At 36.0% G+C, this 25,789-nt stretch overlaps 1 protein-coding gene across 10 annotated transcripts in view; it reads left to right on the top strand.

The window, feature by feature from the left end:
• tenm3 (teneurin transmembrane protein 3) overlaps positions 1-25,789 on the top strand; it is a 451,194-nt gene that overhangs the window by 123,277 nt on the left and 302,128 nt on the right. For 2 of the 10 annotated variants that reach the window (XM_057842855.1, XM_057842854.1), the window contains exon 1: positions 12,986-13,650. The exons of 7 other annotated variants lie outside the window; for them this stretch is intronic. The gene's annotated coding sequence lies outside the window, so the exon portion shown is untranslated. Of the gene's footprint in view, positions 1-12,985; positions 13,651-25,789 lie in introns of those variants that run through there. One more of the 10 variants, XM_057842857.1, reaches the window with a different exon arrangement.

Below are 25,789 nucleotides of genomic sequence, written 5' to 3'. Positions count from 1 at the left end.
AGAATTTTGAATGGGGAAAAAACAGAAAAGGAGAGACACTATTTATTTGTGTGAAACCAAAGTAAAACAATTCTTTTTATAAATATTCCTTCCGTTGCCTCTGTCTCTCTACTTATTCTTGCTATCTTGCTCCCTTCAAGTATTATCTCTTTCATATTGCACACTCAAGCCTTTTGTAATCCTCTTAAACATGTACAGCCACCTTCTACACTGCCCTTGTTATGTGAGTGGATTCTACAAGTACATAGAGGAGTGACAGTATCACAGTATACACCATCTGAATATGGAAATTTCACTTTTCCGCCATGTCCAAAACACACAGATTCTCAAACATGTACACACACGAAATGAAAAATATATATTTGAAATGCATATATTCTCAGTTTCTATTTTTATTTTCACTGCAGATATTGATGTTAACTAGTACGTTTATAGATGTTTACTAGTACGTTGAGAATTTGCTGAGAGGTAAAACAAAAAAAAAAAGTAGTTACAGTAATGTATTTTGTGTTTAGCTGAGACCAGTAAACATTTTTTTCAGTCTATGGGTCACTTGTACCATGAAAAAATGAGAATATAACATCGTCATATCCAGGGGCGACCTAATACAATACTTGGGCACAGCGGGGACACTGGTGAGCAAGCGAAAAAAAAAAGAAAAAAAAAAAAAAAAGCACTTATCTATCATAAAAAGTCAGAAATAACACTTTATATTTAATCAAACCAAAATACAAGTTTCTGTAAAAAAGTGAGTTTTTTAAAAATATTTTTGTTGTTTTCAGCCATCAGTATTCAGAATAAAAAATGGGACATCCCTCGTTGATAGTTAATCCACTTCTGCTTATGCTCATCAACTCCCATCTCTCCTTCACCTTTCCCTACTCTCCGCTGCTCTACTTTGTCTGGATAGAAATGGGTATATTTCACAGTAACTGTTGTGCAATTAATTAGTGTTTCTCAACTGGTGGGTTGCGACCTAAAAGTTTTTTATGTTGCCTAGGTGGGTTACCTAGCTTACCTCTCATTCCTCCATGTTGATTTATCTTCGCTGAGAGCAAATAACTTTGTTATCCATTTGCAAGAATAATCCTGTTTGAGTCCAATAAAAATCAAAATAAGACATCTTGTTACAGATAACAGGGACTGCAGTAACAAATAAAATGCTTGTAAAACAGCTGGAAATTATGATGAGCGATGGAAATTATGATGAGCACACATACCACACATTGTTCAATCACAAAGATAAGCAATTCATTCATACAGATTGAGCCTATTCATGTTGGTAATACAAACAAATAGCAATAAATATCATCGGTATTGATACAGTTCAAATATCACATATCATATTAACACTAGTGCTGTCAAATATATCGCGTTAACGGGTGGTAATTAATTTTTTTCATTTAATCTCAACAAAATATTTCACGCATTTAACACATGCGCAGAATAACCCACTCATGCATTGCCTCAAACTGATTACAATGACGCCGTTTTTTTGCACATTGAGAGCTAAGAGGCAGAGAAAGGCGAGTGGACACAGGCGTTAATTGGACCGCGCCGTTTATTGGCATAAGCTTTGGCAACTCCTTCACAACAAACATAAGTATCATTTAGTGAAAGCACAGCAAAAATAATATTCCTATCTCTCAAAAAAATAATGTTCACCAAAAAAAAAAAAAAAAAACGCTTCAATCTGTATTAATGAGGCTCAGATTTTTGACAAACTATTCAAACATTTTGTTTTGCTGTCATTTAGCTCAACAAATACACCGGATGGCAATATTTAATCACAATATACAAACTATCAGAGGTCTCGTATGTTGTGAAGCCAGCACTCAAATGACCGTGAAGTACATTAGTACAATGGATGGACAAGTAAACAGGGAACTACGGCATCAGTCGAGGGACAAAACACACTCATTGGCTTGATATTTACTGTAAGTAATTTAGGACTCGACATTGACACCTTGTTGTGTATTTCAATCACTACCTTACGTAGTTATAGACACTGTGAAAGAACGGCCTGGGGCCCATGTGACGTCACCCCTCGGGGACGTCATCCATGGTGAGCTACTAGTTTATTTTTTGATTGAAAATTTTACAAATTTTATTAAAATGAAAATATTAAGTGGGGTTTTAATATAACATTTCTATAACTTGTACTAACATTTAACTTTTAAGAACTACAAGTCTTTCTATCCGTGGATCCCTTTACCTGATTTTTTTTTAATAATGTTAATGCCATCTTATGGATTTATTGTTATAATAAACAAATAAAGTACTTACAGTATGTATAGTATGTTGAATGTAAATATCCGTCTTGTCTTATCTTTCCACTCCAACACTAATTTACAGAAAAATATGTCATATTTTAGCTTGGCTTGATATTTACTGTAAGTAATTTAAGACTCGACATTGACACCTTGTGGTGTATTTCAATCACTACCTTACGTAGTTATAGACACTGTGAAAGAACGGCCTGGGGCCCATGTGACGTCACCCCTCGGTGACGTCATCCATGGTGAGCTACTAGTTTATTTTTTGATTGAAAATTTTACAAATTTTATTAAAATGAAAATATTAAGTGGGGTTTTAATATAACATTTCTATAACTTGTACTAACATTTAGCTTTTAATAACTACAAGTCTTTCTATCCGTGGATCCCTTTAACAGAATTTTTTTTTAATAATGTTAATGCCATCTTGTGGATTTCTTGTTATAATAAACAAATAAAGTACTTACAGTATGTACAGTATGTTGAATGTAAATATCCGTCTTGTCTTATCTTTCCATTCCAACAATAATTTACAGAAAAATATGGCATATTTTAGAGACGGTTTGAATTGCAATTAATTACGATTAATTAATTTTCAAGCTATGATGAACTCGATTAAAACTGTTAATCGTTTGACAGCCCTAATTAACGCAAGATTAGACAAATTTCTGGAGTGAGATCCTCTCACCTAATTTACATTGCCATCAATTGCCATTGTATTCATAGCCAGTTAGCAAAATACTTTTTGCGACCACAGTAGTTTAGTTAAACCATTTAAATTCACAATTCATGGGAATAGCAGACCAAACAAACACAAACACTCCAGCTTTGGACTTCCTATGTGCAATTTGCATGAGTACTCCAGTGTCCTTCCACATCCCAAAAACATTCAGAGTAGACTGATTGAACACTTCAAATTGTCCCTAGGCATGAGTGTGGGCGTGAATGGTTGCCCCAAGACCTACGCAACGAGAAAAGTGTGACACACCCCCCAACCTATTATTATGGTTGTCAGGTTTCCAAAAGACAACCATTTACCCGACACCGTGAACGGACAGTGAGGGTAGTGCAGCAGGTTTCTAGACTGCTTCTAAGAGGAGGTATTTCACCCTTTAAAATTTGACACAACACAAGTTATTTTTTTCATCTACTTGCACCTGTGCAAATAAGACTTTCGCAGATGTACTAAAAAAAACAAACAAACAAAAAAAAAACTTCTTCACTTTTTTTTCTGGCTAACAAACTTCTACTCCTTACTTAAGCCTAATTGTAGGCGGCAATCCGCAAATAAGTTGCTAACGTATCGCATTCATCAGTGATACTGTATTGGCCCGAATATAAGACGGCCCTGATTATAAGATGACCCCCTCTTTTTCAAGACTCAAAGAATTTTTGAACACCAAATTAATTTTTATACAGAAAATAATTACAGTACATCTGGAAAAAATGATTATAAAAATATATTTGAGCGAAAAAGCATGTTATTTTGCCTCATTCAAATCTTAATACCTGAACATTTAAATATGTACACTAAAGTGCAATCACATTCGTAAATGAATGGCTTCTGGTTTTTGAAATGTAAATAAACCAATCTATTGTGATAAAACAACAAGCTTGCACTAACTGCATTAACCATCAAAGTGAGGTCTAACTGTCACTGTAGTCTTGAAACAAATCTTAATAAGGAAGCCGACTCCCACTTTTTCAGTCTTATTTCAATGCAAAAAACACCGTCTTATATTCAGGACAATACGGTATATTAAAAATGAGTGGAAATGGAAAATATTGACAAGGTTCCTCCTGCTCATGGAAAGTTAAATTCAAGACTTATTAATGAGACCTATTTGACAACAAACCAAAATTGTGGGCGGGGGCAGGCACAACAAAACGTCGAATAGTGTGATCTAGTCGTTGCTCGAAGTCACACCAAAATCAATGGTATCGAAAAGTGGCGCCACATAAGGTATCGGGAAGTAATACGACTTGATTTATCTGTTTTATTCTTACCACAAAATAAACATTTCTTGTATATATAGACCTGCAATGTCAAGATACTTTATGGAATTTAATCATTTTGACAGTGATATTGTGTAGTTATGCTTGGTTGAAATCTCGTAAAAACTTATGAGATCGGTGCCATATCGCTATCAAAAATCCTAGATGGGACGGGTTTTAAAGGTATTGGTCTTTAAAATGAAAAACAGCTGAGCTCCAGCTGGCGATGTTTGCATTTTGCGACTAAAATTAAAGCCATAACAAGTATTTTAATCATCTATTCGCCCATGCGCGACCAGTAACATTGCAGATTTTTTTGTTGTTGTTGTTGCTGACAAACTTCTTCACGGTTAAATCCACTAGTTAGCGGTAAAGTAATGAGCTGGTTTGCCAAGGGAAAATACAACAGACGAAAAAGAAGGCGGAGGTGGGCGATGTGTGGGTGGGTTTGCTGGTCAGGGGCTCAACATAAGGGAGGCGATGAGCAAAGGCGAAATGTGAAAGTCGTCACAATGAGCTGAAAGCCAATACACAAGTTACGATGCGACCGCAGCGGCAAGTGACAAGCACTGCCCTCTACCTGTGCGTAATCGTTTGTCTGATTAGCTATGAATTTGGAGGGTATTTATAAATTTCTGGTCTTTTCTGAGCGCCAACATCTTTTTATTTATGTCCCGAAAATCCTACCGAGAGGTATCATCAAGTATGTGCTGGTCACACACTGCTAAAATGATACGCTCCTCCATTTCGACAAAGTGTGGCGTGTGGATGTCAATTTCTGGGTTGGCCATTGTGCTTGCAGTTGATTTGCCGATCAATAAATCAACAACTGATGTAATATGATGTCAAAACTGATAGACAATAAAATATAGCTTCATAAGTTTGTAGTTTTATGCAGTTATTATGAAAGTATTTATTGTTAAGTTAAAAGCAAAAAAAAAAAAAAAAAAACATGAAGTTAGCATTTATTTTATGTAAATATTGCGAATTATGATGCCAATGCAGTAGCGGCTAATTTCTCCCATTGATTTTCTTCACAACGTTTCAAAATGCATGCATGGTATGAAAAATATAATAATTACTTTGAATCCTCGAACAAATCACTCCTGAGACAATCCTTCCTGTTTGTATGCAGTACAGCTTTTGTACTTTTTCAACAGAAATCTGGCATCAGATCGCTGCATGCGTGTTTATGAATCGCTCCTCTTAATGTGGGTAGCCCTCTACTTGAAGCCGAGGCGCAGTGCATGACCGATCTGACCTGTCAATACCATTATGAAATCTATAGCTATAGCAACATTGCACTTCACACAATCTTACCGTGTGTGCAAGCCTGCATGGAGCCTAGAGACGACACAGTGGTGAGTGGGGATGTGGGGGGTTGAGATGACACAACCAGACTGCGACGATGCAGGCTAACTCCACTTAAAATGTCATACATTCTGAACATGTGACGGACACGATTATGCATTTTCATCTTGTTCTCGTCTTGTCATTCGTCTCGTTATGTTTTAGTCACCTGTTTTTAGCTCGTTAACATGTCGTTATCGCCATGAGAAAAGTGTTCGTTGATGAAATATTTTCGTTGTCATCATCGTTGACGAAAACAACACTCGGTTAAAAAGTGAAAATTAGAGGAAAAGTTTGCATATCGATTCATAGTGTGTGCCCCTAAATCTTCTGCTTGCACACATAAAGTTTTACGTTAGGGGCCACTGCCACTGTGCTCTTGGTAAAAAATATTAGTCTGCAGCTCTGTGCAGTGTATGTGTTAAAACAGGATAGCTTGTCCAATGAAGCAGTGGAACAGCAATGGAGAAATGCTTCCCCGCTGTCTAACACCCCCGCTGTGGATCCCTCAAAAGAGTATGACGTATGTGGTGCATTAAATGAGGTATTGGTTTGGTGGAGCACGTGATAGGCACCTGACCAGTAATGGCAGTCCACAGTGGTGGAAATGTCCAAATTCACAATTTGTAGCTTGCACGTGCAGTCATCCACATGGACATGCACACCCACCCCCACAAATGCACATACGCACTTTAGTATTGCAGGGTGTTGTGGGAGTTACAAAGATTTATCTCATCATCCACTAAAATCTCCACATTTTGAATGATGGCTTAATTTATTTCTTTTTTTTTTTTTTTTTTTTTTTAAAGCTCTCTTTAAGTTCTCTTCTTGTGAATTCACGGCTCATTGCTTTTCTCTGTTCTCCTAATTCATCAGTTGGCTTATTTAAACCAGTCTCAGCTTTTCGCTCTTTTGTCTTTTCTTATATCCATCACACTTGTCCCTCACATTTCTTTTTCATTTCCACCTCTCCATTGCTTTCTGTCTCTGAGGTTATGAACTTGCCTAGTAGGAGTCCCATACATGGATTAAAAAAAAGAAGCTTTCGGAGCTTCCCCTCACCCCCATCTCTGAAGCACACACACACACGCAGTGGGGGGGTCAAACGTGGGATGTTTAACTGGCAGAAATAGCTCAACATGAAACACTGTTGCGCAAAGCTCCCCTCTCCCCATCGATCACGCACACACCCTGTGAAGGTCTATGTTATGCCAGTAAGTAGGGGGTACCAGCAAATACGATGGTGTAAGAAAAGCCTCACTGCTGGAATGATTGAGATGGAGATAAAGAAAAGAAGATAGAGGTTGCCCGGTGAGTCCAAACCACTATCCCAAGTGCTCTTATACGATCAGCAAGCACAGAATAAGTAAATCCAAGGCTGTCTTTCTCACTACAATCTATGTTTAGTGTGGGAAAATAACCCCCCTTCCCCTTGGAAAATAGTTTGCTTTGAGATAGGCACTGAAGTAAAAATCAATTTGCAAACGTATGCAAATCAATTTGCAAACGTATGCATGTATTTCTGCCTGTGTGCGTAGGGCTGCAGCGATCAATTATTTTGGTAGTTGATTAATCTATCAACTAGTTCGTACGAATAATCGAGTAATCAGATTAGGAACAATTAGTGCCTTCCAGAATAAATTTTAGGAGATGTAAAACAAAGGCTGGCTAAAATTGTACTTTCAAAAGAGCATTAAATGTGAATACAAAATATTAACTAATGATTAATATGAATTCCCCAGTGTTTCTTCAAACTATGCAGAATTTTTTTTCAATGCTCTTAACAAATTGTTCAAACTCATATTCCCACAAAAAATGCTAAATGTTCCTATGAACTACTGAAAAAAACAGTGTCTACTTTTATTAAAACCACCCAAACATTTATAGATTTTCATATTTTAATGAGGATCGTATGCAAAAAGTGACAGAAGAGGGAACAATAATTAAGTGAACCATCACAGTTAACTCATTCACTCCCAGCCATTTTCACCAGAGCAAGGCCCTGTTGTATTGCTATATAAACATGGAACCCACCAAAAGAAAGATTAGACTATCTTCTTTCAGCAGGAAAAAAAAGTATATATATCTATATATATGTATATATAAAGTATATATATATAAAGTATATCTTTTTCCATTCTTTAGAAATCAGCATTAGAAAATAACTTAGTTTGAGCAATTTCTGATGAAAAAACAGAGAAATTGAGCTATTTTTGAAAGCATACATTTCAAACATAACTTTGACTTTAACACAGCCATTTTTTGCTTTAGTTACATCCCAAACATCTAAATAATGTTTTCCTTTTACAAAATAACTTAAACAACAAGACAAATAGAGCTTTTGATAACAAAGTAACAATTTATTTACACATAACTAACTGAGATGACACTGTTGTGGCCGCTACAGCCAGGTTAACTTTTCCCTCATCGCCACCTGTCTCATGAAGATGGATTTTTTGAGTCTCTGCGGGGTCTGCTCGGTGAGCAGCACGGACTCAACGACATCGTCCGCTGCACTGGTGGTCCCGGTTGTTCTGCTCGGTCGTCCAGCGCCTGGCATCCCGGGCGTCCTCTTGGTTGTTCTGCTCGGTCATTCGCCGCCTGGCATCCTTCCGCCGGCGCCCAGTCCATGTGGCCCGGCTGTTCGTTGCCTTTCAATCGGGTTACGGGTCTTACCAAATGCGCTACTGCCCTTTAGTGGCCAGTTTTATTGCTTTAAAATGGATTTTCAGCTTTGTGCTTTGGAGCTCAGTTGAATCAGAACCCAGAGATGTCTCTTATGAAAAAAAAAAAAAACACGTAAAAGACGTATAAATACGTCTTTGGGACATTGAAACAATTAAAAATAGAATGTATTTATACAATTTTGGGAGCAAATGAGTTAATATTTTGTGCCCCCCACACACACACCTTTTTGCACCTCTGGCATAAATCGCTGTCTTTAGGTCATGCCACAACATCTCAATGGGGTTCAAGTCTGATTTTGACTTGGTCACTCCAGAACGTGTACCGGTATTTTGTTCTTCTGAAACCATTCAGAAGTCTATTTACTTCTGTGTTTTGGATCATTGTCTTGTTGCAGCAACCATCTTTTTTTTTTTTAGTTTCAACTGTCTGGCAGATGGTCTCAAGTTTTTATGCAAAACATCCTGATAAACTTTTGAATTCATTATTCCATTAATGATAAGTTGTCCAGGCCCTGAGGCAGGAAACAGCACCAAATCATCATGCTCCCTCCACCATGTTTCACGGTGGGGATGAGGTGTTAATGTTGGTGAGCTGTTCCATTTTTCGTGTGAAATTAAATACAAACATATTGTATTTTATCGTTTCTAAAATCTGTTTTTAAACTTTTATTCACTAAGTTGTAGCTACTGTACATTATTTTTTGGACTTGATATTGGGGAGTTCAATCATTAAATATATTTACATATTTACATATGGTGCTCCATCATGATTGTATATTTTCCTGAATTTCCACTCATTGTGAATGCCTGTTCATGAAGTCTTTCAGCTTTTTTGCAACCTGTCGGTGTCTGGTGTCTTCCAAACACCTCAGTGTTTTTTTTAAGAGGATTGGGACGGTTGTCTCTTAAAAGGGGGTGGCATTGTGTTACACTCACACACAAGACACACAAGATTCCTATTGTGAATATTTTACTTGAGTGGCATCATTTATGTTTCATTGTAATAACTTCAAAAGAAAATTCTACACAATCAAAAATATACATCCTGATGCACTATTCATTGGTAAATCTCCTACATACCCACCTTCACATCCTAACATGCCGTACTTTTGGATTACTGTGTTTTGTGTGTTAATGTGTAATCAGTCATAATAAAAATAAATAAATAAATAAATAAAAAAAGGCAATGAAAATGCATGTGTTGGCAAGCCAGTGCAATACTAGACATAGCCATTCGCTAACATTAAAGTCGCAAATTTAATACTTTCTACTTCTCTTTTAGTTTATACAGCTGCTTCCAAACCTCAAACTGACCAAGTACCTAAGCGAGTGCACACACAAATACACACGCGCACACACATCCCCCCCACACACACACCCCGAACACGATCAGAGAAACATTTGTAGTCTCACATAATGCCTAGCTACAATATGCACACTACACAGCTTTGAATGGAGTACCACATAAAAAATAATAATGCAAATGCAGAGACAAACCCATACGTACATACATTTGGGCTTCAAAATTCAAAAGCCTTGATTTTTCTGGATTTTCTAATTAATATTAATCAAGAATAGGTCATAAACTAACAAAGGTTTGATGAGCTCCTAACGGTTGCAAAGCCGTATTAATGTTAGCTTTCTCTTGTGAGTAAAAGCTAGCTATATAGCAAGGTGACCAAGAGAACGTACTTATGAAAAACAGGGTTGGATGAGGTAGAGTTTAACATTCAATTGATGCTAATTAAAAATATATTAAATAAAAGAGAGGACACAGATTTACTGTACCCATTCTTTTGGAAGTTTGATGATGTCAAGTCCAACGAAACATGTAACTCACTAATTTCATCTTCTACCAAGAGTGATAGTAACATAGTTGCATGAATGGATGTTTTGTAGCATATGTTTCATGAATAAACAAACAAATGAACAACGACAACAACAAAAACGATGTTCAAAATATATTTTTTTCCAGTTACAAGAGAAAGCAATGAAACAAATAATACCCACAAAATTAAATGAAATTTAATGTAAATCTAATGTGAAGTATTTCGTTTGAGATTTCATATGGTCATGGGAGGGCAGGAGACAAGTGGCAAGTAAATTTACTCAGTTTTAAATTTGGGTTATTTTGTATTTTTTAATTATGTGATGTAAAATGTCCTCTAATTCTGGATTAACCTGCGTACATAGTTGTAAATCTGGTTGGGTATGGGAGATGAGAAAATAAGTGGTCAAAAGGGTCAAGATTAAATGAATAAAAACAACATTTTGAAACAAATACCACTTTAATAAACAATAGACTTTGTGTTGACAATTGTGTAATATGACCCCTAAATTGTAAAATAAGGTAATATCATTGTGAAAAAGATTTTCAAAGATAAAAAGTGTTTTTCACAAAATGTTTTTTTTTAATTCTATTCATAATGCCTTTTTCTCACAATAGCCTTTTTATTTCATTAAAGTCAGTTTCTAGCACAATGACTATTGTGCTAGCATTTGGTAATGTCACTTTCAGAGTTACTCAGAGAAGTTGGCTTTACCATTGACGGCTATGCACGTCCAGGTTTTCTATTAATTTTAAATGGCAGAAAAACATGTGGCTGTGATTTTTGGCCATCCACATTACAGCGCATTGACATTCAACTGACACCCAAGTCAGGTTATGCCATTGACGGCTTCGCACGCATGCAATAAAAAAACAAAAAACTGCCACATGGCAAAATCCATTTTGCCACGTGGCAAAAAAAAAAAAAGCCACATGGCAAAATCCATTTTGCCAAATGGCAAATAGCCATTATAAGATCAGCCCTGCTGAAAAGTGTACATGCAGGTTGTGCCTTTATATCTGCGCTTCTCAATTATTTCTGTTACGCCCCCCCCAAGGAAGACGAAAATGTTTTGCGCCGCCCCAAACTCTGCCGCCACTGTAAATAGTATCATTTGTCTATAATATTACTATTATAAGTACGCCTCTGCCTCACATTGTATCCTTTTTTTCTATTAGAGAAAATAACAGAGATCAACTTATAAAGTATAACTTTATTAACATTGTTTCGTTTGTAACAGAAAAGAATTAAAGCGCATTAATTTGCCTGAATTAAAAAAAATTAAATAAAAAAAAGTCACATCCAAACTGTAAAAATACACTCAAGCTACATTTTTGACCATTTGATACTGAAAAATAAAATCAGTAAATAATAACAAATTCAAATTGATTAGAAACATTAACTCATGAGGACAATATGCCAAAAAAAATTGACTGAAAAAACAAAACTGAATAGAAGGGAAAAAAAGACTGTCTTTGGACAGAAGGACAGTTTTTATTTTCGCTGCTCGCTGCTCCCAGTATCACCTCCAGTTTGCAATGATGGGGGGTTATATACCACTGAGCATGCTAACAGTGCTCACTGGTTTACTGATATAACACTGACAAAGTGGGATGATTGCTGGCAATATTCGGCACGTTTTCGCTGAGAAACAACCAAGCGGCTTATCAATGAGATTGGGGTCTAATGTCTTTAAGTGGCGTCTTAATTGATTTGGCTTCTGGCTGTCCGCTATAATCATTTTTAGAGACAGTAAACAGTGGTCTTTCCTCGTCTACCACTGTATTAAATGTCAATGCCAAAAGGCAAACGGCCCGAAAAAAGCGCATTCTCGGAGGCCGAGGGAGAACCGTAGGTGAGGGCGGTCGTCGTGACGATCCCAAGCCGAAAATGGCACTTCTCGGGCGGACACGTGAGACCGGAAAAGACAGTGGGTCGCTGCGTGAGTCCGGCCGGAAAACGGCTTTCGAAAACGGCGCACAGCTCTCCAGCTCTTCATGAGTCTCTTCCGTCTGCTCTTGCTTACTTCAAAAATACTGCGCGCACTTTGAAAATGAGAGCGCCACTGCCACCCACTGAGTGGATGTGCAAGTACACTTTATTCTACTACGGCAAAAAAAAAAAAAAAGCATGTTCCCCGAGGTCACACGCGCCACCCCTGGCATCGCTCTGCGCCCCCCTGGGGGCCGCGCCCCACTGTTTGAGAAGTACTGCTTTATATGGTCCCACCAATATTGAGACCAAACCCACGCCCTTGGTTTTAATATTTTGTTATTTTGCCTATTTTTATTTCAGTGACGTAAAATGTCCTCCAATTCTAGAATAACCCGCATACATAATTGTAAGGGTGTTTGTTTGAGGGAGATGTGAAACTAAATATGGGAAGGAAGAAAAATTAAGCAGGAGATACTTCACCCACCATTACAGCGCAGTGACATTCAACTGGCACCCAAGTCAGGTTATGCCACTGACGGCTATGCACGCATGCAAAAAAAAAAAAAAAAAAAACTGCCACATGTCAAAATCAATTTTGCAACATGGCAAAAAAATGCCACATGGCAAAATAAAAATGCCACACGGCAAAAAAATGCCACATGGCAAAATCAATTTTGCAACTTGGCAAAAAAATCGCACATGGCAAAATCAATTTTGCCACATGGCAAAAAAATGCCACATGGCCAAAAAAAAAAAAAAAAAAAAAAAAAAAAAAATGCTGTATGGCAAATACCACTTTTGGTTCTCGGTCAGGCTGAAAAGTGTACATGCAGGTTGTGCCTTTATAACGTCCCTACCAATATTGAACCAAACCTTTTGCCTATTTTTTAATTCAGTGACCTAAAATGTCCTCCAATTCTGGAATAACCGCGTTCATAATTGTAAGAGTGTTTGTGTGAGTGAGATGCAAACATAAATAGGGGAAGGGGGAAAAAAAGCAGGAGATACTTCACCCACCTCTTGCCTCTCAATGTAAAAAGCAGATTCCAACCCAGCCATCCAGCAACCAATCACTGTACTCCCTCAGCTCCTTTCTGTGTTTGTGGCTCCGCCCCCTGCCCAGTTGAAGGAGCAGGACGGCTCCACAATTTACCAAGGCAACAAGGGAGCGCAGCAGGCGAGAAGAAACACATACCCTTATGCCCACATCTGCGCAGAGCAAAAAAATAAATAACAGCCCTTAGGTATTTTTTTTTAATGAAAAAAAGAGAAATGGTCGGGAAGACAGGAACGACACACATTACAAGATTTTCTGTTTTCTCCAGTGATTTTCCAATCACCATCTCTGGCAAGAAGTGAGACGCGGCAGACCAAAGGACAAAATAACGTGAACGAGAATCCACACAGGTTTTTTCGCCTGCTTTAGTCCTGACATAAAGGCAAACAAAAAGAAAGAAGAAGACGACGCGGAGTTGTGGTTTTCCCTCTACTGGTCACCAGTTCCTGAAAGGATCCTATGCATTTGGGAGATCTTGAAGCCTTTAGACCAGCCGAAACTGGAGTATTCACACAAACGAGGTAAAAGCAGTTTCATCAATCAATGCATTGTAGTAGCGCGTAAAGCAAACGTGCACGGGCGCGTGCGTGTGTTCCCACGAGCCCGGAGGAATGGTCTCGTAAATTGCACCTCATTGTGCAAAGCCACTGAATTTAAACTCACTAAATAAGGGAAACTATGTGGTTGCGATGCGTGCGTGTAGGCTAGATGTTTAAAAACAGTAGGAGAACATCGTTAAGCACAAATGGAGGCTGAGAGGAAAAAAGGCTTGTTTTCTGTCCCAGATCAGCTTTATGTACTTCATCTTCTGATATATATATTTTTTTCAAATCACACCTCCTATTTTCCTTTCCAACATTTGTCTCATTTTCCCATTTGTTTCTCTAATATTATCTTATTGCAGTGTAATAACTGTGAACATGGTTTTAGTAACTGAGAGAAGGCTGACTCAAGCAACAAGTTAGTGAGCCGCCAAATCAAAGGAGCAACGAGGACTGCAGTTGCCCCCTTGTCAAATAGCCTCTTACTCTGACATGTTTTTATCGCTCTATAAATTATTATTTCCTAAAAGGCAACTATAAGAAGTCAGTAGATTCATCTGAGGCCAGTGTATTGAATCTCAGCGAAGCTCTGAAGACACAAAATAGGAAAGATATTTGGGACATTTTGAAATGAACACAAGCTTCAAGGTCTGCTTTTGATTTTGTGGTCAATTTGTGTGAGCAGCACTAGAAATGGAGATTGGCAATATTAACCAAATTGGGATACCAATGGATGAGGACATAATGGAGCTAATTCTGGACAAATTGCTTTCAGACATACTCGATGTCAAAGTGAGAAAGATGCAGTTCAATTCCTATACATGTGGTTCGAATTTATAGTTCTGTTTTTCTCAATACAAGCCCCCCCCCGACCCTTTTGCAATTGTTCGACTATATTAGGCGTTTGTGATATATGTATAGTTATCTTATTTCTGATTTAGCATTTAAGATCAGTTTCATTTATGACATTTACCCAGTGTTTCTCAATTATTTTCTGTTACGTGCCTCTGAAACGCTAATGACGCTACTGTACACCGCAAATTTATAATGTCTTAATCAGATAAGTTTTCTTAAATCGAGTCAAATCATCTCTCCATCTCAATGTTTTGATTGTCAAAGACTAGTTAACAGATTAATGCGACAAATTATTCCACTTACTTAAAATTAATGTTACTATTTGTTCTTATTAAGACAATACATCTAAAAGTTGGTAATTTTTCACCCAAATGAAGAAATCAAATGTTTGGAACAATATCTATTCTTCAATTAAGAACATTTCTGACAAACAAGCTTTTTTAAGATTAAATATACTAATTTATTGCATAAAATAAGTCTGTTGAGAAGGCCTCAATATATTGTTTGAACATGGCAATGTGCGCATGTGCAATAGTCCTATCGTAGGGTGTACGATTATTGTTATGATTTTTTTGAACATGTAAACTTTTGGTTGGCTTCATATAAGCAGCAAGTCTGCCAAGACATGGCTTCCTGTATCCGTTTAATATACAGCAATCTTCATCATTCAACGATAAACCCCTTTAGCCTGGAATAAACAGTATTATAGGAATACAATCATATATCGTGGTTTCGCAATTTTTTCCAAATAAATAAATACAATTAAAGTAAATTAAAGCACCTTAAATCTATAATGCAATAATTAAAAAAATACAGAAATTAAGATATCATTTTTATCATGAGGAATATGATAAATTGTTTAAAAAAACATACAATAAAGAAAACATTTAAGAACACAAGGAAAAATGAGAAAAACAAGGGGGAATTTCAGGGATGCAATACACTAAAACAAAAATGTAGTGAGTCAACCAGTCTTATGAAAATTCCTCTAGTTTTAATATTGCAATATATATCGCAAACCCCCCAAAAGTCGCAATATGAATTTTTTCCAGTATCGTTCAACCTTTCTGTTAAGCTTATTGTATTTTCAGCTAGCTAGTTTTCTTAGTTCAAGAAATCTAAGTCTAAATCTAAATTTACTTCAAAATACTGGGAGATAATTTTACTTATTTCTCATAAATTTACACCAAAAACAAGGGAATTTGCCTCCTACTTTTAAGCAGGCATATTTTTGCAGTGTGGGAATTGTCTTGGATTACAATAACAGCTAAGAATCAAATATTGATTTCATAAAGGTTGAAGAGCAGAAAGGAAAGAATGAATTCCGAGTTTGCCCAGTACAGATGACTCATCAGTTGTTACATGAACCCGCGTTGATGTAGTGCATATGTTTCATATTTTCTACGTCTTTGGCGGGTTCAGTGTGTTGACGTGATACTTAACCTTCCACTTTATTTAGCATGAGGTGTGACTTGAGGACAAACAGAAGAGCAGTATTCTACTTTGACACTTTGCTTCAAGACCCAAACATGCATCCTGGATGATCTTATCATTACCAAATACTTCATTTCATCTCTTGCAATGACATGATTTCCCTGCTAGGACATGGAGACACACACATATATAGGACACGGAGACACACACATATATAGGACATGGAGACACACATATATGTATATGTGTATGTATGTATGTATGTATGTATGTATGTATGTATATATATATATATATATATATATATATATATATATATATATATATATATATATATATATATATATATATATATATATATATATATATATTTATATTTATATTTATAAAATGCGCTTTATACCATACTTCTGAAATAGTGGGAGGGGCGCGCAGAGCGATGCTGAGGGTGCCACATGTGACCTGGAGTGGACTGAAACCAAAAAATTATTGACGGGACAAGTAGGAACGTGGTTATATGTACCTTTTGTACAAAAAAAATAAAATAAAAAAAAACCACCTTTGTGTATCACATACCTGTCAACCTTGGCCCAGGGTAGCCCTTATTGAAACATCACTAGCGTGGCATAGCTTGTAGAGTGTTTTCCCGTGCGATATTTACTGTACGCTCTATCCATTAAAAAGATTGTGAAAATGCCATACAAAATATGGGCTGGTGGAAAAAAAAATACGACTATGGTCATAGTGCAATAATAAATTGGGATTTCAAATCTTCTCTTCTTACTGTATTCAACTGATCAGACATACACTCCAGTGTTATGATGCCCTAGAATTCAAATATTTAGTAGGGGACTTTTAGCTGATATGACAATTAATTAATTAATTGAATAAAAATTTTAATTGCCTGACAGCATGAATATATATGTACATACAGTACAGGCCAAACGTTTGGACATACCTCATTCAGTGCAACACAAATGAAAGTCCCAACCCCATTGATAAAGCAATGAATTCCACTAATCAACCCTGAAAAGGGATACCAGTGAAGTCAAAACATATTTTAGGTGACTCCCTCTTGAAGCTAATCAAGAGAATGGTAAGAGTGTTCAAAAAAGTAATCAGAGCAAAGGGTGGCTACTTTTAAGATACTAGATTATAAATGTTTTTAGTTATTTCACCTTTTTTTTTTTTTTTTTTTTTTTTACTACAGTAAGTACATCTTTTCACACGTATTCATTCAATTTTAATAATGTCATGATAATCCTGAAAATAAAGAAAACAAATGAATGAGGTGTGTCCAAACTTTTGGGCTGTATTGTATGTGTATATGTTGTATATATTAGGCCTGTCGCGGTAACAAATTTTAGTAGGCGATATATTGACTCATAAATTATTGCCGATATGCGATATTATTGCCTGCTTTTTTTTTTAGCCTATTCAGCCACGAATATAGTGACAATACATCCTAATAAATCACCTATTCAAATACAATAAATTGTTATTCTTAAATAAAACACACTGTATTAAAATTTATAAATATTAAAAGAAAAAAAAAATGCATAGTGAGTCATTTTAAAGCTAGTTCGGTGCAGAATAGGAAATAGGTGAGAAACCCAATGTCATTTTTGTTGTCTGCCAATTACAGCCCATTAAAAGTGTTAATTTGATCCAAAATGATTGTCCTCTTGTCCTGCAAAATGCGCATGCAGCAAATTTGAAGCCAAATTATTATCATTTATCACATCGTATTATCATTGCCAATCAGATTTTTCATAATGGGTACCATTTTAAATTCATTCTTAGTGTAGAATCTGAAGTATATGCAATTGCCTCCAGAAATCTGAACATGACGTGCTTTTATTTTAAAATGTCCACCGGAAGTATGTTTGCTAAGCCACTAACCGTATGCATTACACTAAGTAAAAAAACAAAAACAAAGTGTACTTCGCTTTCATCATGGATGTTGTATCAGTAATAGATTTGTTTTTTCTTTTGTTTCACTAGCAAATTCTTAAATCCGGCGAGTTTTCATGCTTGAAGTGTCACCCATTAATCGCAATTTTGCGTTGTGGATAAGACTACCAATGTTTTATAGCAGGCTAAAGTGGTTAGTACATTGTCTTTTTTCCATTAGCCTCAATGTAGCAATGCTAACGTTTTACGATGTTTAATACAGAAGTGTTTCCTTATTTTGTCTGAACTTTAATTCTACGTTGTGTTGATGGCCAATAAACATCTGTGAAAGCTACTGGAGTCTCATATGCAATCAACACGCACTTGTGTCGAGTGCACGCGGCGCACGCACGCAGCAATAAATCGCAGCTGGAAAAATTACCGCCCTCTTTTTTATTTACCATGCGATAATTTGACAAATTGCATATCGCGACAGGCTTAGTATGCACTGTATATATACACCAATTTTTTAAGAAATAATCATAACCTCCTTGACTCCTCCACTCCTTTTTCATAAAACTGGCTTAATTGAAGAATAGAGAGAGGCACGGGATGTTAATTTATTTGTTAATAATTTATTTTATTTATGGATTTTAATTCATTTTATTATTTATTAATTAATTAATAAGTGCTGTATTTTTTGCTGCCACTAATTTTAAAAACATGCTTAACCGTTAAGCATAAGATACAATGTGATAAGCCACTGTGGTGAAATGTATAACCACAATATATATTGCTATTAATTTTAAACATTGTGGAAATAATAGCTATATACTAAAGCGTATACAAACTGACTTTATAGAAACCTAAAACAACATTGTAAACTAGAGCCAAGTCTACACATTGATTAATTTTTGTCCTTATGTGTATCAGTCTCTCCATGTGTATCACTCTCTCTTTACACACACGCTCGCGGGCACACGCATGGTCTCGCTACTTTAGTGACTGCACCTGTCGACGTACCTCCTTTTGCTGACGCTGTACAGGATTTTGTGTGAATAAACATGACAGATATTTTTCCAAATTTCGCCACATGAACCTGTAGGCTTTTCAGCCACGCCTTTGCACCTCCCTCTCATTCATTTCCGTCTCAGTTGTCCAGGAGGCAGGGTGAGCAGAGGACTGAGATATTTCATTGAATTAACAAAAATTGGACCAACCGCGTGCCACGGCCGAGAAACTTTTTTTTTAATTTAAATTCAACCGTGTCACTGGCTCAAAAATGTGTGTCGGCCACAGGGAAATGCCTGGTACGCCCGACGGCTAGTCCACCTCTGCGTGTGACCTCGGGGAAAATCCTTTTTTGCCGTACTAAAATGAAGTGTAATTGCACATCCACTCAGTGCGTGGCAGTGGTGCTCTCATTTTCAGAGTGTGCACAGTATTTTTGAACCAAACAAGAGCACACAGCAAAATGCAAATGTGAAATGAAGAGCTAAGACGAGGAAATATGTTGAAGCAGATGTAACGTTTGGCTTTTGACTTTTAATACAGCAGGAGACGATGAAAGAGCATCTAAAATGTTTGCAGCGGACAATAGGAAGCCAAATCAATTAAGTTGTCACTTAAAGACGTTAGACCAAAATCCCATTGATAAGCCGCATGATTTTTTTTTTTCAGCAAAAACATGCCCAATATTCGGTCAAATTGTTTGGCATATTGTCTTCATTTATTTTTGCTAATCAATTTGAATTTATTATTATTTATTGATTTTATCAAATTTTGTTTTTCAGTATCAAATGGTCAAAAAAATGTAAGTATCTGCCAGTGCTTCAAGTAAATTTTACTCAGATCTCTTGAAATAAGAATAGCTAGCTGAAAATAAGCTTAACAGACTTATTTTAAACAATACATTGGTATATTTAATCTTAAAAAATGCTTGATGGTCAGAAATATTCTTTATTTAAGAATAAAATGTGTTTCAAAACATTATTTGAAAGTATTTTCTTCTGGATTTAGATGAAAAGTGACCAACTTTTAAATGTAGGAGCTTAATAAGAGCAAATATTAACCTTTACATCAAGTAAGTGGAATAATCTAAATTTGTAAATTTAGAAAAATGAAATACATTTTTGAATTTGTAATGTGATTCTTGTATTGAAAACAAAATTTGAAAGTACAAGATAGGAGATTCATATTACCGACAGGAAGTTTTACACATATTATTGTACACGTTGAACTTGTGAACTAGCTAAAGCAGTTATGTGTGTTTAGTGTGCAATTCCTTAAACTCACGAGTGTATGATGAAGAGACAAAAAGAGAGATTCTTTAACAACACAGTTCTTTGTGAACGGAATAAATTGACGGTGAATGTCAGTAAAATGTTTTGAGTGGTTCAACGTGCGCAACCGAGATGTGCTAACAACTTCCTGTTAGCTAAAGACGTTTAGCATTGATTAAAAAGGGATTTATTATGATCGGCAAAATCATACGCTGAGATGTTATCTATTTCTCTCCAAATAGTCATTTGAATCAAAGGAGTCACAGTCTAAACACGCTAAACCTGTCTATATCTTTACAGTTTAGTAATACAGTGGTACCTCGACATGCGAACGGTTCGACAAACGATCTTTCCGATGTGCGACGTAAACTTTGACTCGCAATTTGTTTCTACATTTGAGAACATGCTCGAAATAATACGATTTATGACACCGCCGCAGTTCCTTTGTTTTCCTGCATGACGGACGCACGGCAGATTTTCTTGTGAAAGAAATCAACATGGGTTCCTAGAAGGTTAGTGCAGGTGGTGAAAAAAAGGAAAAAGGTGACGCTTACCATTGAAATGAAGATGGAAATGAATGAAAAATATGAGTGTGGTGTGCGTGTCCATGAGTTGGCTCGACAATAGGGACATAGAATGTCTACGATCTAGACGGTCCTCCTCTGACCTCCGTTCACCAGTCTTTATAAGTTAAAGTTGACAATTATTAATACTGTAGCATCGCCAGAGAAATCGCCAGCTTTGTCAGGTTTTTAATAATCTATTTCAGAACTGGTGCAACACAACACGCCTACTGTCTGCCAAAGCTAATGCGAACAACAACAGAACATTAGAAGAGATAGTAGAACCTCTACTGCACCTATCTCACTCTCACGTCAGCCACGCGGTGTGTTCAGGTACAGCACGCAAAACACGTCTGCCACATTAGAACCCTATTCGTTACATTATTACTAGGGCTGTCAAAATTATCGCGTTAACCCGCGGTAATTAATTTTTTAAATTAATCACGTTAAAATATTTGACGCAATTAACGCACATGTCCCGCTCAGAAAGTATTCTGCCTTTTGCTAAGTTTTACAGCAAGGGTTTTGTGCTGTCCAACAGCGAACTCTTGTGGTCGCTTTGCGACATGGTTTATTATTTACTTCTTTTCTTTCTTCATTATGGCTGCACGACGTCTCAGGCTGATAATGTTGTGCTTATATGATCCTTGGACAAGATTTGTCCGTAAGTATGGTTGTTGTAAAGCATGTACATATTATGTTAGTAAGCGAAATGTTATATTTTTTGTATGAGACGCTTTTTGTTTATGTTTAGTGAACCTGTATAGTGTGCTAAGCTAACGTTGTTGCTAATGCAATGCTTGTGTACTTTTATTTTGTAGTTTTACGACGGTCTAAAGAGGACAATGGTTTGAGGCCATTTTATGAATAAATCAGATGAAAAAGGAAGAAGTCTAAGTATTAAGGCGTCGTTCACTAGCTGTCTAGCTTTGGAAAAAGTAGACGCTTCGGAGTGAGGACAGCATAGACAGATTTAAATGACAGTAGAGTGAAATGCCCACTACAGTCCTTATGTACCGTATCTTGAATGTATATATCTTTCCATTCCAACAATTTATTTTACAGAATATATATATAATTTACAGAAAAATAATGCATATTTTATAGATGGTTTGAATTGCGATTAATTGCGATTAATTACGATTAATTAATTTTTAAGTTGTAATTAACTCGATTAAAAATTTTAATCGTTTGACAGCCCTAATTATTACATGTATTAATATTATTATTATTAGTAGTAGTATTATATTCAGATTTTTCTCGATAATTTACTTGTTTTGCTATTTGTAATTGCCATTTGTAATAGTACCAGATTATTTATTAGGGCTGCAGCTATTGATTATTTTAGTAGTCGATTAATCGGTGAACTAGTTAGTTTGAATAATAGAGTATTCAGAAAAGGAACATAAAAAAATTAATATACCTGCGCTGAGCCTCAAACGATAAAAAATAAAGAAATAAATGAGGCTCTAAGTACAATCAAAGAAAAATTGGCTAACTCACATAGCAAAAGTACACATATTCCCACAAAAATGGCTAAATATACCTATAAACTAAATTACGAATACATTAAAAAAACATTAGTTCAAACAAAAACATTTGTTGTTATGCTTGTGTTCGTCTTAACATGGAGCAGCTGGATTCAGCCAAATGAAATTAGTTATGTCATATTCACTGTTGCCACTAGAGGGCAGTGAATCCACCCAAATCAATAAAACTAAATGCAAACACTTTCAAAACAAACCATTATAACACCACTTTAATTAAACGAATACTTGAAGCAGCAAAATTTAATCTTTTTTTCTAATCGAATTACTCGTTTTAATCGATCAATTGTTCCAGCACTAGTATTTGGGGGGGAAACACTCTGGGACCCCTAAATTTGGCCAAATTTCAAAACTCTCCAATATTCATGTGTGATACATCAATGGAAAGCTTAAAATCTAAATTTTCTGGGGGAAGAAAACTTTTGAACAGGCGGGCATTTAAAAAAAAAAATTAAAGAGCAAAACCCTAACTGGAGGTGAGAGCACGCTAGAGCATAGTTAAACACGGCATGATTTTAACGAGATATTATCGCGTACGTACCTCTTTTTGATCCAAAAACTCCATGTAGCATGTATCACCGAGTGTCAAGATACAGCTGTGAATGGCCACAGCTGGATTTTGGGGGGACTTTATGGGTGAAACATGGTCATATAACAAGGGTCGCGATGCAAAAATCGCTGACATCAAGGAGTGGTTGAGGTTTTCATTTTCATATATTTACATTTTTTAAAGTTTTTTTTTTCAATTTTTCTTTGTTTGGATCGATTATTTATCATTTAAAATATCGGGGAAAATGGCACAATTAAGCGAAGGTTATGAGGTAGATATCCGTAACTTATTTACAGCGCTATTTTTTTCATTGCGACGTAATTTGTTTAAAAGTTTAAAATATGCAAGTGAATAATTTTTTAAAGTCGTTTTTTTAAAATTTTTTTTTTTTTTTATTAAACTCAATATTAGACATCAATTAATGATTTTAAGCTAAAAATGACAGACATTTCGAATAATAAATACAATTACTTACCTTTTTTTTTATGGCTAGGTTGGAACAAAAGCGATTGTGCGACATCTGTAAACGGGGGTTTCCAGGGTAAAACGGACAAATTAAAAATACTACGGGGACTTCATGCGCCATGAATCTGCTATGGCAGCATATAGACATATCGTTCTATCAAACACAACAGTTCCTTTGGCTTAAAATACAGCAGTTTATTTTAAAGAGGGGTGCAAGAGCAGAAACTGCTTTTTCAGCCTAATCTGTGTTTTCCGCAATTTATTAAGGATTTAGTGTAGGTTTTCGGGCTGTAGAAAAAATTAATGGAATTATATTCTTATGGGAAAATCCAGCTCGAAATAAGACCATTTTGACTTACAAACAAAGTCCTGGAATGAATTAAATTTGTATGTAGAGGTACCACTGTATATGCAAACAACTTCTTGTCAGCGAAAGAAATACAACCTGTACTTTCAAATGACATTTTTCAATACAGGCACCAACTGAGCTTGAATATGAAAGGCATAGCAATTTTTGGTGGATTACATTTCATTACATTAAACAAAAAATTCTAACATCTTACCATATTGGCTAGTTTTGGATTTCAAATAGAAAATAAATAGAAAATAATGATACATGGATTGAGGTAGTACTGGGTCATTTTTATTTAGTATTTTTCCACATTTGTTTTTGAGAAATCCAGATTCTTTGTGATAAACTGATAACACTTCATACAAAGTAATTACAAAAATGCATAAAAAATAGAAATGCGTTCACTTGTTTTGTATATTCATGCTTTGCTGTCTATCACCATGGTAGCTGTGTGGAAAATGTATTTAAGGAAAATCTACTGTAGATCTGCCATGAGTGCTTCTTTTAGCATGGTCTGTTTTGAAAGGCGCACTGATGTATATGCGGTGAGGTGAGGGTAAGGGTGGACTGTGCACTGCTGATCAGACAGAGCGAGAGAAGACGGGCTTTTCTGTTTGCCTAATGACTTCCAGACACAGATTTGCATTCCATTGCCGTGTGCGGCTATACGAGAGGCTATCCCTCTCCTCCCCCAACACTTACCTTTCCAATTAGAAACATACATTTTGAGACGCTCCCCAAAAATGTGAATAACAAAGTCAAGGGAGGAAGTATGTGATGGATTAAAGGAATTAAACTGTCACCGTGAAAGGAAACATGCTCTTAGGAGAAGACGCACAGACAGATCTATCGAAAAGGGAGAAAGGCAGCGATAGCGCTTGAGACATGAACATGTGCAACTGATTAAGATTCCAAGGGTCTGTCCAGAATGATAAGATGTCATGAGAAAAATAAATATGTATTCAAATTATATATCCTATTTTTATCAAACCAAAAACTGAAGTCTGATTTTAGCAGTCAAAAAATGATTCCGATTTGAAGTACTTGGTTGATGCTGTGTGCAGTTTGAATTGGAAGAATAAAGGAATAAAATAGAGCAGTTTGTAATTGTGTGTTTGGAGTTTGAAAAGTATAAACAGCCAAAAAGACCTAGAATTAGTCACTATGTCAACAAGAAATTTGGGCATGTGACTAATCATGTTTTACAAGATGAATTGCGGATGTCTGTTAAGGTGATTTATTTTTAGCCTTTTTTTTCCTCCCGCTTGTCTGGAATGTTTTAGTGGATTAGGATATTCCGACCAACCACTGGGAGAGACAATAGGACCAGTCAAGCACAGAAAGTGACTGCATTCCACTGCCAGATAGAATTATAAATAAATAAAAAAAAAAGATAAATAAAGGAGAATAACAAAAAAAGAGTAATTTTCTATTTAACAGCACATTTATGTCAACACACAGACGCTTGCACACATTAAAAAACCTGTTTTGGAAGCATAATTAAGATATTAGACTCACATTGATGCAATGACAACGTGTATTTAATGCTGAGTTGCTTGACAATTACAAATTACTGGTAGCCTTTCAAAAAAAAAAAGAGAATAACGCTAGAATCATGGAATTATTTGTTGATTGATTAATCAATAGATAAAAACACGACTCCAGTAACAAGGAATGATTTAACAATGTACAACGTTTAATGGGCTTCTCTGCTAAGAGTTGTACAGGCGGACGCAACCTGTAAATAGGCCTGTCGCGATAACAAATTGTAGTAGGCGATATATTGCATCATAAATTATTGCGATATGTGATATTATTGCCTGTTTTTTTAACCTATTCAACCACGAATATAGTGACAATACATCCTAATAAATCACCTATTGAAATGCAATACATTGTTATTCTTAAATAAAACACAAACTGTATTGAAATTTATAGATATTAAAAAAAAACACTGCGTAATGAGTCATTTTAAAGCTAGTTAGGTGCAGAATATGAAATAGGTGCGAAACACACTCTCATTTTTGTTGTCTGTCAATTAGAGCCAATTAAAAGTGTTAATTTAATCCAAAATGACTGTCATCTTGTCCTGCAAAGTGCGAATTATTATCATTTACTACATCATATTATAATTGCCAATCAGATGTTTCATGATGGGTGTCATTTAGGGTTGCAGC

This window comes from Corythoichthys intestinalis, chromosome 8, assembly GCF_030265065.1.
Source record: "Corythoichthys intestinalis isolate RoL2023-P3 chromosome 8, ASM3026506v1, whole genome shotgun sequence".
NCBI classification, from domain to species: domain Eukaryota; kingdom Metazoa; phylum Chordata; class Actinopteri; order Syngnathiformes; family Syngnathidae; genus Corythoichthys; species Corythoichthys intestinalis.
This window is presented reverse-complemented; position numbering and strand designations above follow the sequence as displayed.